Source organism: Bombina bombina, chromosome 8 (assembly GCF_027579735.1).
Source record: "Bombina bombina isolate aBomBom1 chromosome 8, aBomBom1.pri, whole genome shotgun sequence".
Classification (NCBI taxonomy): domain Eukaryota; kingdom Metazoa; phylum Chordata; class Amphibia; order Anura; family Bombinatoridae; genus Bombina; species Bombina bombina.
The window spans coordinates 291,501,798-291,517,077 of NC_069506.1; positions in this window are offsets into that span (position 1 = coordinate 291,501,798).

Here is a 15,280-nt window from a genome sequence, read left to right on the forward strand (position 1 = left end):
GTATTTATTTTAACTAGGTAGAATAGTTACTAAATAGTTATTAACTATTTAATAACTACCTAGCTAAAATAAATACAAATTTACCTGTAAAGTAAAACCTAACCTGTTACACTAACACCTAACACTACACTACAATTAAACAAATTAAATACAATTAGCTAAATTACAAAAAAAAACACTAAATTACAGAAAATAAAAAACAAATTACAAGATATGTAAACTAATTACACCTAATCTAAGAGCGCTATAAAAATAAAAAGCCCCCCAAAATAAAAAAAAACCTAGCCTAAACTAAACAATCAATAGCCCTTAAAAGGGCCTTTTGTGGGGCATTGCCCCAAAGAAATCAGCTCTTTTACCTGTAAATAAAAAATACAATAACCCCCCCAACAGTAAAACCCACCAACCACACAACCAACCCCCCAAATAAAACCCTAACTAAAAAAACCTAAGCTCCCCATTGCCCTGAAAAGGGCATTTGGATGTGCATTGCCCTTAAAAGGGCATTTAGCTCTATTTCTGCCCAAAGCCCTAACCTAAAAATAAAACCCACCCAATACACCCTTAAAAAATCCTAACACTAACCCCCGAAGATTCACTTACCGGGAGAAGTCTTCATCCAAGCGGCAAGATGTCCTCAACCAAGCCGGCAGAAGTGGTCCTCCAGACGGCATCTTCTATCTTCATCCTTCCAACGTGGAGCGGCTGCATCTTCAAGACATCCGGCGTGGAGCATCCTCTTCAATCGACGGCTTCTTCGGAATGAAGGTGCCTTTAAGTGATGTCATCCAAGATGGCGTCCCTTAGATTCCGATTTTTTTTTCCGATCCCTTAGAATCAGAATTAAGGTAGAAAAAAATCTATTGGCATCTTCAAGGACATCTTGCCGCTTGGATGAAGATAGAAGATGCCGTCTGGAGGACCACTTCTGCCCGTCTAGAGAACCACTTCTGCCAGCTTCGTTGAGGACATCTTGCCGCTTGGATGAAGACTTCTCCAGGTAAGTGAATCTTCATGGTTTAGTGTTAGAATTTCATTAAGGGTGTATTGGGTGGGTTTTATTTTTAGGTTAGGGCTTTGGGCAGCAATAGAGCTAAATGCCCTTTTAAGGGCAATGCCCATCCAAATGCCCTTTTCATGGTAATGGGGAGCTTAGGTTTTTTAGCTAGAGTTTTATTTCAGGGGTTGGTTGTGTGGGTGGTGGGTTTTACTGTTTGGGGGTTGTTTGTATTTTTTATTTACAGGTAAAATAGCTGATTTCTTTGGGGCAATGCCCCGCAAAAGGCCCTTTTAAGGGCTATTGATAGTTTAGTTTAGACTTGGGGGGGGGGTTATTTTGGGGGGGCTTTTTTATTTTTCTAGGGCTCTTAGATTAGGTGTAATTAGTTTAAATATCTTGTAATTTGTTTTTTATGTTTTTTTATGTTGTTTTATCTTTTTTTTAGTGTTTGTTTGTTTTTGTAATTTAGGTAATTGTATTCAATTTAGGTAATTTATTTAATTGTAGTGTGGTGTTAGTGTAACTTAGGTTAGGTTTTATTTTACAGATAAATTTTTATTTATTTTAGCTAGGTAGTTATTAAATAGTTAATAACTATTTAGTAACTATTCTACCTAGTTAAAATAAATACAAACTTGCCTGTAAAATAAAAATAAATCCTAAACTAGATACAATGTAACTATTAGTTATATTGTAGCTAGTTTAGGGTTTATTTTACAGGTAAGTATTTAGTTTTAAATAGGAATAATTTAGGTAATGATAGGAATTTTATTTAGATATATTTTAATTATATTTAAGTTAGGGGTGTTAGGGTTAGGGTTAGACTTAGGTTTAAAGGGTTAGTAAATTTAGATTAGTGGCGGCGACGTTGGGGACGGCAGATTAGGGGTTAATAAGTTAATAACTACTGACTTTAAAATGCGTTACAAATCTTGGCGGTAGAGGGTGTACCGCTCACTTTTTGGCCAGGACAAACTCGTAATACCGGCGCTATGGAAGTCCCATAGGAAAAAGCCTTTACGAAATTAACGTAAATTGGTTTGCGGTAAGGCCAAAAAAGTGTGCGGTCCACCTATACCTGCAAGACTCGTAATAGCAGCGGGCGTAAAAAAGCAGCATAAGGACCTTGTTAACGCTGCTTTTTAACCTTAACGCACAACTCGTAATCTGCTAATCTAATCTAATCTAGAATAAACTACCAATGGCCCTTAAAAGGGCCTTTTGTAGGGCATTGTCCTAAAGAAATCAGCTATTTTTCTGGGGGGAAAAAATACAAAGACCCACTAACATTGCAAACCACCTCCACCCCCCAAAGCCACAAAATAAAATAAAAACTATCTAAAAAACCTAAGTTACCCATTGCCCATAAAAGGGCATTTGTATGGGCATTGCCCTTAAAAGGGCATTTAGCTCTTTTCCTGCCCAAACCTGAATCTAAAATAAAAATCCACCCACAAAACCTTTAAAAAAAGCCTAACACTAACTTCACCCAATCCACTTAAAGTTTTTGAAGTCCCGATTGAACGATCTTTATCCCGGCGGCGAAGTCTCCATCCAGGCGGGCTCTTCAATCTTCATCCCGGCAGTGAAGTTCTCATCCAAGCGGCGAGAAGTCTTCATCCAGGCGGCCTATTCATTATTCATCCAGGCGACATCTTCTATCTTGATCCGGGCGGAGCGGGTCCATCCTGAAGACATCCGGTGCAGAGCATCCTCTTCATACGGTCGTCGTCGTATACGAAATCTTCAATGCAAGGGAGCCATTTTAAGATGGCATCCCTTGCATTCATATTGGCTGAAAAATTTGAATCAGCCAATAGGAATTAGAGCTGCTAAAATCCTATTGGCTGTTCAAATCAGCCTATAGGATTTAAGCAGCTCTCATTCTATTGGCTGGTTCGAATCAGCCAATAGGGCTATTAGATTAGGTGTAATTCTTTTTTATTATGGATAATTTAATTTGTTATTTTTCGGAATTTTTGTAAGTTAGGATTTTTTTTTAATGTGCAGTTTAGTTTTATTTATTGGTAGTTAGTTTAATTTTAGTTTAATAATTATATTAGTTTAATTGTTAGTTTAAACGTATTTATTTTAATTTGACAGGTACGTTTTAATTTAAGGTAGGGAAATTGTAATTTTAATCTAAAGTTAACGGTGCGTTAGGTTTAGGGATTAATAGTTTAATTTAGTTTATTGCGATGTGGGGGCTTTTGGTTTAGGGGTTAATAGGTTTATTATAGTGGCAGCAGTGTAGGGCTTAATAACTTTAGTATAGTAGGGTCGATGTGAGTGGATGGCAGATTAGGGGTTAATTATATTTAAATAGTGTTTGCTTTATGGGAGGGCAGTGGTTTAGGGGTCAATATGTTTATTATAGTGGTGACGATGTCAGGGAGCGGCGGAATAGGGGTTAATATTTTGTTAGTGGCGGCAATATTGGGAGCGGCAGATTAGGGTTAATAAATTTAATATAGTATTTGCAATGCGGAAGGGCCTCGGTTTAGGGGTTAATAGGTAGTTTATGGGTGTTTAGTGTACTTTGCAACACTTTAGTTATGAGTTTTATGGAACAGTTTTGTAGCGTAAAACTCATAACTACTGCTCTCAGATGGCGGTACGGATCTTGTCGTTTTAGTCTGTAACGCAGGTTTTTTTTAGTCTCACCGCAAAACTTGTAAGGCAGCGCTATGGAAGTCCCATGAAAAAACGTAATTTTTACGAGTGCGGGACTGACGTTCCGTTACAGGCTAAAAGGTTTGTGGTACACCTCTACTGTCAAGACTTGTAATGGCTGCCGTGCTGTTTAAACGCTGAAAAAGGCATATTTTCAGCATTAAAAGACGAACGTATAACTCGTAATCTAGCTGTATGTATATAAGCATATACAGATATATTTAATATGCTGTCATCGCTTCGCTACTTACCCCCTTTGCTGCACTTAGGTTCTGTGCCATCTCTCACAAAAACTCCACTTGTAATCTGGCCCTATATGTTTTTAACCTCTTAAGACACAATTATAGGCAAGCAACAGTGCAACAATAACATGATTTATTGTTGTGCTTTTTTGTCCCTTTACTTGCAGTTTCAGGCATCTACAGCTTCATAAACAGAGCCGCTCTGTCATTACTCTGCAGCAATAAAAACAAAACACAAACATACTAAGGATTTAAGGCTCCGCCCCCCAAGAGCACATATCAATGTAGCAGTGAAAATATTTTATCAACATACTGAACGGGTGATGCAAATGTTCTATATAAATGGGAATGACTTTTGTAAGTAAAATCCCTAACATGATTCAAGGTGGTTTCTTCAAACATCTCTTCTAGCAGATTTAATAAAACCTGCAATAGCTATTTCTTTTTCCTAAACATATATTTTATAGAAAATTTGTTTTTTGAATCAGCATTTTCAGAAAGCTAGAAAAATATGTTGCTTCAGCAATTGTAATTTTTTTTCCACCTTGACATTTTGTTTTAATGTCTTTAATTCCCAGCATGAACCTCCGCAATTACTCTACAATGTAAGTAACGCGCTTAAGTGAGATTTGATACACCTATAAACCAACTGCCAGCGCACTATCACTACATTTAGAATACGCATTGCCATATAATGAGTTCCCTCAAGCACTTTGCAGTAGAAGAGCTAAATTGTCATTCTGCTATGCTGGATCTGACAAATGACATATATATGCATATAACATAAAATATAGCTTAGAAAAAGGCTGAATTAGTCAGGAGAACATGAACAAAAATCTATACTTCAAAGCAAGGGACTGTAAGTACAATATATGCTTAAAGGGGTATGAAACCCAACATGTTTCTTTCATGATTTACATAGTGCATGAGATTTTTTTATATATATATAATAAATGTACACAGTGCATGAGATTTTATACAGCTTTTCAATTTACTTATTTTATCTCATTTGCATCATTCTCTTGGTATCCGATTAGCTAAGCTCAGGAGCAGCAAAGCAGCATATTTTTGCCTCTTCAGACAAGTCCAAAACAGCAGCACTCTAAAGTATCAAAAAGACTTTATTTCAACAGAGCAACAGACATAAAAAGAAGCTCAGTCAGCAGACCTTAATCATGCGGTTTACAGCTTACATACAACCTACTGCCTTTATACCCAATAATGGGAGGGGCTACTAGAAAAACACAGGTAACCTTCATCAAGTAATTTGCTGAATGTTCAATCAGTTAAACTGTTTCCCCAAAGATCAGGCTGTATATTTAAAAGAGTATATATATATATATCTCATATTTATATTACACATTACACTCAAATTATTTACGCAATAAAAACCAAAAGGTCAAAACTAGAGCTCTTTAAGTAAACATATGAATATGTGATATATATAGGAAAATTCTGATAAGATATTTCAAGCCATATTATAGTTAGGAAAATCTTTTTCCTTAAAGAAACTTTTATTTGTGTTTTCCTAAAAAAAGTTTTTTCAACTTAGGTTTCACCCTTATCAGAAATTCAAACTAATTTCTAATAAATTCTAATAAAATATTTCAAGTCATATTATATTTAGGAAAATCCTTTCCCCTAACGAAATTTCTATTTGTGTTTTACTAAAAAAAAAAAAAAAAAGGTTTTAAAACCTAAATTTCACCTTTATCAGAATTTATAAACCTAAGTTTCACCCTTATCAAAAATTCCAACTAATTTCTAGTAAATTCTAATAAGATATTTCAAGCCATATTATATTTAGGAAAATCATTTTCCTTAAAGAAATTTCTATTTGTGTTTTCATAAAAAAAGTTTTTTTAAACCTAAATTTCACCTTTATCAGAATTTCTAAACCTGAGTTTCACCCTTATCAAAAATTCAAATCAATTTCCTTGTTTATCCCCAAAGGGTTAAAACTTTGCAACTTATAGATCCAAAATGCCTCCCTGGCTTTTAGGAGTCTTTCTCTATCTCCCCCTCTCCTAGGTCTTTTAACATGGTGAATGATTTGGAACCTAAGTTGAGATATACTGTGTCCCAATTCAACAAAATGATTTGATACTGGTGCATTCATATCACCAGTTCTAATATTTGACTTGTGCTCATTTATGCGGTCTCTAATCGTGCGAGAAGACTCGCCGATATAGATTTTAGAGCAGGGGCATTTGATAAGATAAATTGCAAAGTCTATATTGCAGGTATAGTATCCCTTTATTTTAAAATTCTTTCCCGTTTGAGGATGAACAAAGGAATCTCCCTTTCACTATATTGTTGCAATTGCAACAACCTAGGCTTGGGAAACAACCCATTTTTGGAGCATGTATATAGGTTTGTTTTAAATCCCTTGCAGGGCCAATATCTGCCCTCACTATATTATCCCGGATGTTTTTGCTTCTCTTGTAGGCTGACATAGGTACAATCATAAATTCCTCTGCTTATGGATTCAAATCCTTAATAATGCTCCAATGTTTTTGATTAATATTTGAAACCTTCTGACTCAGGGAATTATACTCTGTCACAAATACCATACGTTTAGGTTTATCTTTCTTGGCATTCTTGTCTACTTTTTATAAAGATTCTCTAGGAATGTCCAACACTTCCTTGATTTTTTTGTTAATAAGGGGCTTCGGGTAACCTCTCCCCAAAAATAAATTTCCCATTTCATCAATGCGTTTTTCGGCCAATGCTTTAGTTGTTACAATCTTTTTAACTCTCAGAAGTTGACTCTTAGGGAGACTCTTCACTAATGCGGGCGGATGGGCACTTTCATATCTAAGGAGATTATTTCTGTCACTCTCTTTCCTAAAAAGATCTGTCTCCAGTGTTCTACCTTTCTTAATAACTGTGGTGTCTAGGGAATCTATCTTCTCTTCCCTATAGATTAACTTAAACTTAATAAATCTGGTACTCAAATTTAAATCCCCCAAAAAATCAGAAAGGGAGTCAATGTACCCCCCCCATACGCCAAACACGTCATCTAAGACTATATAGCGATACCAGCATATGCCATATCTTAAAAATAACTCATGAGTGTAAATATACCTCTCCTAATAGATGTTCATGTAGATGTTGGTGTATTTTGGGGCATCATTTGACCCCATGGCAGTTCCTTGACACTGAAGGTAATATCTATCCTTGAAAAGAAAATAGTTGCAATGAAGGATTAATTATAATAATTGCAGAACATATTCAGTATGAAATTCTGTAAACATCCCACTGCTAAACATTGGATTTCTGACTGCATCCATCCCACTTGTATGGGTAATAGAAGTGTACAGACTATTTACGTCTAGAGAATATTGTATGATCTTTTCATTTTGTAAATCTAGATCCTTGATTTTAGTCAAAAATTCCCCTGTGTCTTTCAAATAGGATTCAGATCTTATAACCAGTGGTCTCAGTAACTTATCCAAATATATGGAAACCTTACTCAAAATTGAATCCGTAGTGGCCACTATAGGGCGCCCGGGGGGATTTTTCATATCCTTGTGGATTTTAGGAAGGGTGTAAAATACTGGTATGGAAAATGTATCTGGAGTCAAAAATTTCACCTCCTTTCTAAATTACACCCTTTCTAAATGCCACATCCAGACATCTCAATAATTCCTTCCTAATATCAAATGATGAATCCCTATCCAGGGGTTTGTATATATTAGTGTCATTTAACTTTGACAGAATCTCTTCAACATAATACTTTTTATCGAGGATAACAGTGGCTCGGCCCTTATCCGTAGGTTTACAAATAACCCCCTTATTATTTCTTAATTCATTTAAAGCCTTCCTCTCACTCATAGAAAAATTGGTATACTAGGGTTTTTTATTATTATTGTCACTTGACTCTAGTATGTTAATATCCCTTTGTACCAACCGTATGAATGTGTCTATACTACTGTTAGGGATGTTAGGGGTAAATAAACTCTTATTTCTCAGGCCCAAATTATGTAATGACAGTTGCCCTTCCCTCACATCTTTAACAGTACAATACTTTTGCTGTGCAAAGAATGATTTTAACTTTATAGAGCGAAAAAAGGAAGCCAGATCTCTCTGTAAATCAAAAACATTACACCTCGTTTGGGGGCAAAAGGAAAGTCCTTTGTTTAACACTGAAAGTTTAGTAGTTGAGAGATTGTGCTTTGACAGGTTTACCACTACTTCTGGCTGCGTGTTATCCTCTTCTGCTTCTGGTTGTCAGTCCCAGTCTTCTGAGTATTCCCTGTGGTGGCGGTGCTTCCTACAACCTCTCCTCCACTGGTGTCGGATTCCTCTGAAGATCCGGAAGTGGATGAGGCAAAGCTAACTTGCGTGTCGCATGTGTGACGTTGTCTGCGACTCTGGAATGGGCCTTGTCTCCTTTCACCGTAAATATTCTGCGTCCATCTGTATACGGTATCATTTAGGTAGTCTTCCTCATCCCTCTTAAACTTTTGCCTTTACCTCTCTTCAATGGTTTTCTTCAGATCTGCCATGGTGGTATTTATAGAGATCAGAATTTTCTCCATATCCTCAGGCGTCAGCATAGATCTCAACGATGTCTCCAGGTTTGTTATTTCTTGTTTCTGGATCTCCAGTTCCTTTTGTAAATACTCCACCGTTAGGACAATCAGATCTAGGGAACATTTATTTAGTATGTATGTGAATTTTTCACTATACTCCTTATTGTCATGCATCAGGGTTGGTCTTATGTTCATCCTCAGGCCTCTAGGAAACGGCGTATCCTATGATATTCTGCAAATGTAGTGGCATGTAATTCAAATGCCACATTCTTTTTGGACAATTTCTCATACTGTTTTGTAGAGGCCTCTGTTGGTTGTGTTTGGAGAAAAGTCATTGAGCCCTGCACTAGTGTTGTAATACGTGCAGCTCCCAAATCACTGTATGATAATGTCTTAAGCTCTTTAACATTCATCTTCATGTTAATTTTTTATTAACAGAGTAAAAGCAGTGTGCAGTAACCAAGTACAGTCCAATTAGACGAAAACAAGGAAAGTCCAGCACTCTTGCCAATGGGTGCAAGCTGGAGGGCACCGTATTCACCCCAGCAATATCAGAAAATTCCAAAACAGCAGCACTCCAAAGTATTAAAAAGACTTTATTTCAACTGAGCAACAAACAAAAAAATCCAAAACGTTTCGGTCAGCAGACCTTAAGCATGTGGTTTACAGCATACATACAACCTAAATATAATATGGCTTGAAATATCTTATTAGAATTTACTAGAAATTAGTTGGAATTTCTGATAAGGGTGAAACTTGGGTTTGGAAATTCTGATAAAGGTGAAACTTAAGTTTAAAAAAACTTTTTTTAGGAAAACACAAATAAAAATGTATTTTAGGAAAAGGATTGTCCTAATTTTAATATGGCTTGAAATATCTTATTAGAATTTTCCTATATATAATACATATGCATATGTTTACTTAAAGAGCTCTAGTTTTGACCTTTACTATAAGTGATGTTTTTTATTGCGTAAATAATTTGAGTGTAATGTTTAATATAAATATGAGATATATATACTCTTTTAAATATACAGCCTGATCTTTGGGAAAACAGTTGAGTTTAACTGATTATACATATGCATTCAGCAAATTACTTGATGAAGGTTACCTGTGTGTTTCTAATAGCCCCTCCCATTATTGTGTATAAAGGAAGTAGGTTGTATGCATGCTGTAAACCTGCTGACTGAAATATCGTAGATTTTTTTTTATGTCTGTTGCTCTGTTGAAATAAAGTCTTTTTGATCCTTTGGAGTGCTGCTGTTTTGGGCTTTTCTGATATTGCTGGGGTGAGTACAGTGCCCTTCAGCTTGCACCCATTAGCAAGACAGAGTGCTGGCCTTTCCTTGTTTTCTTATATATGCCTCTTGTCATTGGCTTACTTGATGTGTTCTGCTTGCTTCCAGTAGTTTATTGCTGCTCTTTCAGCAAAAGATACAAAGCGAACAAAGCAAGATTGATCATACAAGTAAATTAAAAAGTTTAAAATTGGATGCTCTATCCAAATCATAAAAGAAGAATTTTGGGTTTCATTTACCTTTTAGCAATTCAAGAGCAACACAGTGTTCTTGCAACTGAATGGACAGTAAACATTCTCATATTCCATAACATATAGGTAATGTTGCTTTCACCTTAACCTTATAGCTAGGCTGACCATACGTCCCGTTTTGAAAGGGACAGTACCGTTATTTTATGTTTCTTCCCCTGTCCCGTTGTTTCTTTAATAATATTCATTTTGTCCGGTTTTGAGGGTTATCAGACCTTGCGGCCAGCGCAAGTGTCATTTTTTAGCACACACATCACTTACTAAAATCATCGTCAGTGGCGTCACTAGGGTTGGTGTCACCCGGTGCGGTAAGTCATGGTGTCACCCCCCCCCCCCCACCACCCAGAAAGCAGACACACACAAAAACACAGGCAAACACACATACAAACACTCAGACACACTTAAAAACATACTCTGAGACACTCGGAAACACACTCAGACACACACACAAAAACACTGAGACACACAAGAACTCAGACACACACATACAAAATATGTAAACTGCACTGCATTAATTATGAAGCTCATGCCTAGAGCGGCTCCCTGGCTCAGCAGAACATCAAATGAAAGATAAACAGAGCACTCTAAAATAAATCACTGAAGAAAAGGTTTAGGCGCACAAACTATGAAAATTCTGCTCTCTTACTCTGTTCCAAGTCTGTCAGTGCACAGCCTGGGCCGCATGTCACTGAGCAGTGAGCACAGATAGGCAGGCAGGTTTAGGCTAGCAGCGCAACTTTACAAGACCCACGGCACACCCACAACATTCATAGTGAAATTGGGCAGGGGAGGATCAAAGTACAAACAAGCAAAAGCAGCCGGGAAAACTATTTGTTGAAATTGCAGCACTGGCTCAAGGGGCAAAAAAATTGTGTGTCTACAACTTCCCCAGTCCCACTAATGTTCACAAATGCCAGCCTCTAATAAAATAATCTATGCATCTCAACATTGTATTTGTTTGAATTTCAATAAAATTTAAAAAAAAAAAAAAAAAAAAAATTTTTTTTTTTTTTTTTTTGGTGTCACCCCCTGGAGGGTGTCACCCGGGTGCGGCCCGCCCCCCCCGCCCCCCCCTAGTGACGCCACTGATCATCGTGATCATTGAAAGCAAGTGACAGCAGGTCAGTACTCAGTTGTGAGCTGTCAGACTGAGCTGAGGAGATAGACTGGTCATGAAAGGGAAGTTAGAAATACTAGCTAGTGCCTAGTAAGGACAGGAGTCGGACTAGATCTGTCATCATCTGATGTGATGATCATCTGCCTCTGCCATTATCCGAATTAGCGGCTGACCATCACCAGAGAGATAATTCTTGCCATCTTCTTGTGTCACAGTGTGAACATACAAACATAGTGATCAAGTAGATCAACTGTCTAAGTTCTGCAAGAATTGTGCATGGCCAAGGCAAGACCAGTGTCTGTGCCTGTCAATCAATTTAATTGTCATTATGTTTACTAAATTGCTTACTATTTCAACCTTTCACACTCCTTTCTTACTGCTTACAATTGACTCTTATGTAAACTGCAAAATAAAACAAAATAAAAAAAAAAGTAATTTTTCATGTTGTTTAGAACTAAACTATGATGGTAATTTATTTATTTTTTATTTTGCAGTTTACTTATTTCACTGCTGCATTGCTGGTTCCACAGACTTTATAAGTAACGGTTATCATTATCAAGTAACTATTTCCACATTTTTCTCAGTTCTTCCACCATGTAACAATGATTTTGGGCAACTCAGCTAAGGATAATTTTTGGCTCAATAGTTTATATTCATGTCATAAAAGTTAACTTTTGTTAAAATCTTACTTTTTTATGAATAAAGAATATTAACCCCGTCCCATTTTTGACATCTCAATGTCCCGTTTTTGTCTAAAGGAAATATGGGCAGCCTACTTATAGCTGGGGTGGAAAATGAACGGGAGATGAAACCTAAAATGTTTCTTTCATGATTCAGATAGAAGTAAACTGGAAACTTTTTTTTAAATTGTATTTTCTATGAATGTTTGCTTTGTTCTCTTGTTATTCTTTGTTGAAGAGATATCTATATAGGTAGAGTACACTGTCTGAAGCACCACATGACAGGAAATGGTGCTGCCATCTAATGATCTATTCTTGCTAATGTATAATTATTGCAAAACTTCCATATAGTGCAGCAGGCACATGCACACGCCTAAGCTTATGTCCCTGCTTTTCAACAAAGGATAACAAGAAAACAAAGAAAATATGATAATAGAAGTAAAATAGAAAGTTGTTTAAAATTGAATGTTATATCTGACTCATGAAAGAAACATTGTGGGTTTATATCCCTTTGAAAATAAGCTGTGGATAGTATATTTTTTTCTCCCCTTGAGTGCCTGTGTAGATAATAAATAAATAAATAAATAAATAAATAAAATATATATATATACATACAAAACATGGAAGGGAACTGCACTCTCAGACTGGACTGGGTACACATCCCATGACCCTGCAACATGCTCAGCCCTGGGTGCTCACTGGCACTCACAGGAAGCTGTGCTGTCCCCAGAGTCACAGGCAGTTAACCCCAGACAGGTCTGGGTGCAAGAACCATAGCGAAAATTACTAAAAAAAATTAATACAACACACAGAAAAGGCCAGCACTCACAAGCTCTCAGCTAAAATTAAAAGCAAAAAATGGAAGGGTTAGTTACTGCATTTGGCCAAATGGGACAAGCCCAGGTACCTCATCAAGGTCCCTTCCAAAACCTTGGGACCCTAAAACAGCCACACAATGCAAGCTCTCAATCCAACAAACTGGGAACAAGGGAAGGGTGCACAGGCTTATGTAATCACCCTAGACATATACAAAACACGAAAGGGGACTGCACTCTAAGACTGGACTGGGTACACACTCTGTGTGCTGTATTAATTTGTTTTGTAATTTTCCTGATGGTTCTTGCACTTAGACCTGTCTGGGGTTAACTGCCTGTGACAATGTGGACAGCACAGCTTCCTGTGAGTGCCAGTGAGCACCCAGGGCTGAACATGTTGCAGGGTCATGGGAATTGTACCCAGTACAGTCTGAGAGTGCAGTCCCCTTCTGTCTTTTGTATATGTCTGGGATGATTACCTAAGCATGTGCACCCTTCACTTGTTCCCAGTTTGTTGGATTGAGAGCTTGCTTTGTGTGGCTGTTTTAGGGTCCCAGGTTTTGGAAGGGACCTTGATGTGGTACCTGGGCTTGTCCCATTTGGCCAAATGCGGTAACTAACCCTTCCATTTTTGCTTTTAATCTTAGCTGAGAGCTTGTAAGTTAGTGCTGGACTTTCTCTGTATATATATATATATATATATATATATATATATATATATATATTCATTAAAATTATGGTGGAGATAAAAATCTGAGATTAAAATCCTCCATGGCTCAAAAGTTAATCCAATACAAATTTATGCATAGAAAATTAGCACATCTAGGCAAGTACCCCGCTTGCGTTTCCCTGTGTAAGACTACACATACATTGTTACCAATGCACAAGAAGATTCTGGGTAAAATATGCAAAATCTCAGTTGCTTTGCTTCAAATACTGTTTTAACACAGCGATCCTTTAACAGGATTATTGCAGCAATACAGAAAAATCAATACAAATTTTTGCATATGAGTTTTACTGGGGAAATGCAAGCGGGGTACTTGCCTAGATGTGATAATTTTCTATGCAAAAATTTGTATTGATTAACTTTTGAGACATGTAGGATTTTAATCTCAGATTTATATCTCCACCATAATTTTAATGAATTTTGATTTAACCCTGAAATTAGCTTTACCAAAGCAGCAACCAGAAATCTATCTCCTACTGACGAGTTCTAAAAAGAACGAAACAGGCTGTCTAGTGAGTGGTTTCTGTATTGCTGCAATAATCCTATAAAGGGATCGCTGTGTTAAAACAGTATTTGAAGAAAAAAAACTGAGATTTTGCGTTTCTAAGTTGCATATCTTACTCAGAATCCTCTTGTGCATTGGTAACAGTGTATGTGGAGATTTACTGGGGAAACGCAAGCAGGGTACTTGCCTAGATGTGCTAATTTTCTATGCAAAAATTTGTATTGATTATTTTTTGAGACATGGAGGATTTTGCATATCTAATTTGCATATCTTACCCAGAATCCTCTTGTACATTGGTAACATGTATGTGGAGTTTTACTCACTTGCCTAGATGTGCTAATTTTCTATGCAAAAATTTGTATTGATTATATATATATATATATATATATATATATATATATATATATATATATATATATATATATATATATATATATAATCAAACTGTTCCAGTTACATATTACACTTTGAGGAATCGTCTATACATGGCGAAAATGTATAACATTGAGAATAGAATTTGGGTTGTAGTATGCGTTCGCAGACTAAATACAATCTGGTGTTATTAAAAACATAATTCAATAGTAAATTGTACACAGAACCATCAATACTAAAACATGTCCAATGACTGCTAAATGTGCATGATCTAGATCCCCTGCTTGATTTATCAACGTCTATACAGTAGTGATGTCGCGAACATAACATTTTCCATTCGCGAACGGCGAACGCAAACTTCCTCAAATGTTCGCAAACAGGCAAACCGGGCGAACCGCCATAGACTTCAATAGGCAGGCGAATTTTAAAACCCACAGGGACTCTTTCTGGCCACAATAGTGATGGAAAAGTTGTTTCAAGTGCACTAACACCTGGACTGTGGCATGCCGGAGGGGGATCCATGGCAAAACTCCCATGGAAAATTACATAGTTGATGCAGAGTCTGGTTTTAATCCATAAAGGGCATAAATCACCTAACATTCCTAAATTGTTTGGAATAACGTGCTTTAAAACATCAGGTATGATGTTGTATCAATCAGGTAGTGTAAGGGTTACGCCCGCTTCACAGTGACAGATCAAACTCCCCGTTTAACGCACCGCAAACAACCGCAAACAGTCCATTTGCACAACCGCAAACTCCCCATTTGCACAAGGTTGGATACCAACCTAGCCATGTTCCGTTCGTTGTCCTCACTGATGTCATTGAAGGTCTCTTCCTCCACCCAGCCACGTACAACACCAAGGGTCCCCGAAAGGTGACAACAAGCCCCCTGGGACGCCTGCTGTGTTTAGTCTTCCACCTCCTCAAAGCCACCTTCCTCCTCTTACTCCTCTTCTTCAGACTCCTCTCTCTGCGTTGCCTCTCTCTGCGTTATTATAAGGTGTGTTAAGTAGTACTATTCCTATCAGTTTAATCCCTGTTATGTGCCTTTTTTTTTTGTTTGGTTT